This window comes from Lactuca virosa, chromosome 2, assembly GCF_052849685.1.
Source record: "Lactuca virosa cultivar CGN04683 chromosome 2, Lactuca_virosa_CGN04683_v6, whole genome shotgun sequence".
Taxonomy (NCBI): domain Eukaryota; kingdom Viridiplantae; phylum Streptophyta; class Magnoliopsida; order Asterales; family Asteraceae; genus Lactuca; species Lactuca virosa.
In genome coordinates this window covers 159,642,401-159,648,400 of record NC_136427.1, presented here as the reverse complement: position 1 = coordinate 159,648,400, position 6,000 = coordinate 159,642,401, and positions in this window count along the sequence as shown.

Below are 6,000 nucleotides of genomic sequence, written 5' to 3'. Positions count from 1 at the left end.
TTGCCTACCTTGTTAAGTCCAGGTTAGTGTGCCGGTTAACCACACATGCTTCACTAACAGCTTAAACAAAGTGCAAAGTGTAATTTCATGGATTAGCACCTTATTCATATTTTCCTAAGTAACTAAGATTAGGAATTTATAAGTGTTTAGTTACTTAGTATTTATCATTATACTTATAATGAAGGGAGAATTATAGTCCTTGTCCTACCTGTTCGTCTAACGACCCTCCACCGGTCAAGGAAGCGGTGAGTGAGAGTGGACACCCATTAAACTGCCATTTTATAGGCAGTAACCTTATACCCCCTCTTATAGACCGGCTTCATGAATGAGGCCTACTAATGGTAAGACGACTTTATCTTATACATATCTATATAATTAAAATTATAATAATAGTATAAGGGTTGAATTTTAAACTTTTAAAATTCGAAGGTCTAGTTTGGATTTAAAGTATACATGGGGGGTAACTTTACAAATTCCAAAACTTGAGGACAAGTTTTGAAACCTTTCAAAACTCTTGGATTTTTCATAACTTATGAGTTTAATTAAGGTTTAATGAAAAAAAAAATCAAGTTCCATAACTTGAGGACAAGTTATGGAAGACATTAAATCATTTAATGATGACATTAAAAATAGTGACTCTTCTATTTTCATAACCTATGAGACTTAATGACACTTTAAAAAGAAAAACTCTTCACTTTCCATAACTTGAGGACAAGTTATGGAGTTCATAAAAACCATTAAGATCAAATATTCCAATTAACACAATAATCAAATAATTTTTCTATGATCTAGATTAAACTCATAAGTAAAGATAATTCATATCAACAATTTTCAAGAAATTAGATAATCATATAAACTAATACAAATCTTGAAACTTTGACAATTATCCTTTGAAGACTCTTGGAATTCATAACCTAAAGAGTTAATAAATGAGACATTTCACATCCATAACTTATGGAAGTTTCAAAACTCTTAAGATCATAACTTTAAAAAAAAAAACTTTTGAATTCCAAATTTTATGACAAAATTTGTAACTCCTTAAAACCATTTAGATCAAACTTTTAAAACAAATAAAATAATCATATCATTCTATCTTTTAATAAATTGACCTAATTCAACTCTTGTAGTAAAGTGACTCAAATTTTATAAATAATTAATTTTTCATAAAATCAAGTAATTATCATAAAATTTGACAAACTTCATGTTTTCTTTTCTTTTTTTTTCCTTCAACTTGAAAAAAAAATACATTTGCATCAAATATAATAGAAAACAACCCATGGCTCTGATACCACTGTTGGGTTTTAGTATACTACAACATCCTATGGTGCACATACAACCCTAAATACCTTGGATCTATGTTTTCTCTATTATACATGCAAATGGTTTCCAAGGCATTAAACCTATAACTAGCATGCATTTGACATAAACCATATAATATACTAGTTAGGGAAACATACCTTTTATGTGGCTTGAAGTCTTGATGTATTTGGCCTTAAGAGCTTAGCACCAATAGTATGAAATGCCTCAAATGGAATCACAACACACCTAGGACAAAGGTGGCTCTTGAGAGAGAATTCCATGCACCAAAACACCTCCATATTTCTCTAAGAAAAGAAGTGGTGATTTTGGCTATGGAGTAACCTATTTATATGTAGGATTCCAAGGGTCATGGGTATAACCCATAATCCATGCCCATGGGTTTTATGATCCATGGTTCATGTGTCCCAACTCTTTATGTATCCATACATAAACTTGGTCCAACATGGATCATAAACCCAACACATATAAATATAACTAATTATCATAATTAGTCCCCATAGATTTAATTAGTCTCTTTTGATCACTAAATTAATTCCAAATTAATTCTTGATCGATACTAATTAAAACATATGATTTCATATTAATATATTATAACTTATAATATATTAATAAACCATAAATAACCTTCTCTCAAAAGTCCATCCTAACAAATTGTCCTGATGATATGCAACCCAAATGGACCATGCTACTCTCGGGTCAAGTACATACCAATAATAGTTATGGGCTTAGACATCTAATCCAACACGATTGTCTCAGACCGGGATGTTCGATTCACCTCCCGTTTCTGGCAGAAGTTCCATGAGGAACTGGGCACGCGGCTGCATTTCAGCATAGCTTATCATCCGCAGACAGACGGTCAGAGTGAGCGTACCATACATACCCTCGAGGATATGCTGAGAGCCTGCGTTATTGACTTTGGTGGGAGCTGGGACTCCTACCTATCCCTTGCAGAGTTCTCCAACAACAACAAATTTCACTCCAGCATTGGTGCTCGACCTTATGAGCTGTTGTATGGACGGAGATGCCGCACCCCAGTCTATTGGGGTGAGGTTGGCCACAGGGTGATGGGTCGGACAGAGGTAGTTCAGCAGACTACCGAGAGGATTCAACAGATCAGCCAGCGGCTGCAGACTGATCAGAGTCGGCAGAAGAGTTATGCCGACCGACGCCGATCTGAGTTGGAGTTTCAGGTTGGTGACATGGTGCTACTGAAGGTCTCACCCTGGAAGGGTGTGATTCGCTTCAGGAAGAGGGGAAAGTTGGGTGCCCGATATATTAGGACATTCAGGGTTATTGCTAGAGTTGGCAAGGTGGCGTATAGACTGGATCTCCCGGAGGAGCTTAGTTAGATTCACAGCACTTTTCACGTATCGCAATTATGGAAGTACATACTAGATGAGGAGGCAGTGGTGTCATTAGATGATATTCAAGTCGATGAGCGCCTGAATTATGTGGAGAGACCAGTGGCCATTCTGGAGAGGAAAGTGAAGGTTCTACGGAACAAGGAGGTACCTGTGGTAAAGGTACAATGGGAGCATCGGAGGGGATCCTAGTGGACTTGGAAGTCGGAGGCAGAGATACGAGAGCATTATCCAGAGTTGTTCACCACAGCAGACTTCGAGGATGAAGTCTAGTTCAAGTGGGGGAGAGTTGTAACATCCTGACTCCCATGTATAAAATTTAAAGCTTTATATATTCATATTTTTAGACCTACTCGATGAGTTGGCTGCCCCAACTCGTCGTGTAGAGACTTATCAGGCTGCATGAACCTTAGGACCTACTCGACGAGTTGGAGGACCCAACTCGATGAGTTGAGGTTGTGCTTGAAAACCCTAATTTTTAGGGTTTGCACTCTATTTAAAGGACCTTAAGTCCTCCCTCCAGCCTCCCTTACCACCTTCACGTCCAGAAACAAACCCTAATCCCTAATCGAGCTACCCTTCTATTTTGGGTGTGTGTGAGGCTGAAGAGGGTGTGTTTGGTGCATTTCTTGAAGAGACTTCAAGATTGAGAAGCTTGGAACGAGAAGGAGCTTATAGATCTAGTATTTACTTTGTTTTGGCATTCATTTGAAGGTAAAAAGTCATTACCTTGATCATTTTCTTATTAGATCTCTCCATTCAAGAGTTTAGGGTCATTTCTAGCTTATTCTTGAGGCATTTCTAGTATTGAGCACGTTTTGAAGTGAGGAGTTCAAATATGGACTCCTCTAGGCCCTCATGGACATAAAATTCTCGACTTTATCAAGCTTTGGCCCTTTCCACGCCCTAAACCTCTTATCAAGCTTAGTTTTAGTGTTTTAATCCCTTTGAAGCCTTGCATGCACGTAAAGTTAGCAACTTTACGTGGTATCTCAGTCCTAAGAGGCTAGATCTGTAGTTTGGGGCCTTAGAGTCGACTAGAATGGGCTGAACACGATAAGACAAGAAGAACTCGATAAGTTGTGTAGCCAACTCGACGAGTTGGATAGGGTTTACCCGCCTTCTGGATCCTAAGTGTACTCGGCGAGTGAGTGAGATGACTCGGCGAGTTAATTAGGGTTTTCCCGGTCTTCTCGACACTGAAAAACTCGACGAGTTACTAAGATAACTCGGCGAGTTGACTCAAGTTTTTGATTTCTGAGTTCTGAAGGAACTCGACGAGTCGGTACATGAACTCGACGAGTTGGGTCAACATGGACTGTTGACCTTGGTCGTTGACTTTGACTTTGACCAAGGGTTGACCAAGTTTAACTTATGAGGGTATTTTGGTAATTTGGGATTCTAATGGAATCAGTCATATGGTGGTTATAGGCAGTTGAGTTTGGAGCTGTGAGTTGGGATGCGATTTATCAGTTCAGTACTACTTGTGAGGTGAGTTTTCCTCACTATACTCAAGGGTCGAAGGCACCAAGGCCGGCCCCTTGGATTGTTATCCTACTTTATTATTAGTGAGATCTGTCAGATCGGTATCTTGGTAGATAGAATGTTTCTATGTGCTTATGATCGGTTAGATCGGTATCCTGGTAGATAGGATGTTGTTATGCTTAGTGATCTGTAGATCGGTTTGACTGTCTGTAGACTGTTATGTGATTATCTGATATATGTGCACATGATTGATTGATGGTTGAGACTTTTCTGCTTTGTGCGAGAGCAACAGACCGGGGCATTCCAACCCGATGGTTGTGGGCCGAGAGTATTCCATCCCGAGGATGATTGGACTCATAGATTGTGGGCATTCCAACCCGATGGTTGTGGGCCGAGGGTATACCATCCAGAGGATGATTGGACCCATAGTATGTTGGCATTCCAACCCGATGGTTGAGGGTCTTGGGCATTCCAACCCGATGGTTGATTGGGCCCATAGTATGCTGTTATTATATGTGTATTATTTGTTGTGCGGGTATTTTAGGGGAAAATCACTAAGCTTCGGGCTTACAGTTTTGGATTTTGTTTCAGGTACATCGGATGATCGCGGGAAGGCGAATGCTTGATCGTGTACCTCCTTACGTTTTTTTATGATTTGATTTTTGGGATACTCTGATATGAAACTATTTTGAAAACATTTTGTAATAAATAATGGTTTTTGAATGCTTGAAAAAGTTTTAAATTTTCATGAATTTTATGAATTTTATGAGTGTTACAAATACCTGAAATCTAGGTGTTACATGTTCAAACTGTTAACTAATTTAAGGCTACCTAGGGTCCATTCAAGTACATGGCAGTAAACACTGTTCATTAGGCCCAACAAAAATCAAGGTCCTTATCTTAGGCTGTCAGGCCTCATCATCTCAATTCTCAGATAGGGATTTTGTAAAAATATTAATTCCTATTTTTTTTTTAGTTTTTAGGAGACAAAATTTTGACATGATTAAATCGTTAACTTATAAGACACTAATATTTCGAAAAATATTAATTTTGTTTTTTCAGAAAAACTATGTATTTTAATACTTTTCACAAATGTCTATGTGAAGAACCTGAACAGCCGGTTGTAGGTAAATATTTTTACCTTATTAAAAAACTACCTGTAAAAAAATATCAAAGTAAACATAGTTTTTCTAAAAAAATCCCGAAAATACATGTATAAGATAATTCATCTTAAAAGTAATAAAAGAATAACAGCTAATTGCGATGCTTGCAATACGCCAACACCCAACCAAGAACATACAAATATGCACACAATCGACTTGATATGTAGATGATGTAAAAGATTCAAGAGATTGAAAACGTTAAAATATGGTAAATCAAGCTAACATTCGATGAAGCTTATATATATTTGAGATACCATGGAGAATTATGATCCTATAACATAGGTTTGAGAAAAAACAAAATTTCCAAGTTGACTAAATCACTACATTAATATATATACATTTATTCTAATACGAGCATAACAATATAATCTTCAGATTATGTTAATCGAATACTATATAATTGTTGTATAAAACTTATTGACAATTAAAATAATTTAGAACCTGTTCTTTTATGGTGCTAATATATTTTTGAGTAAATTACACCAATCGTCATCTTGTATTTGTCAAAAAATATGTGTAGTGTTTATTTTCAAAAAATTAACTCAGACTGTCCCTCATGTTGTTAAAAGTTGCACGTTTCCACTCGTTAGTTTAAATTTGCACGTTTAATCTCTTACGACACATAAAAAGACTACAATGCTCTTTTACTTTTCCTTTTCATTTATTTTTAA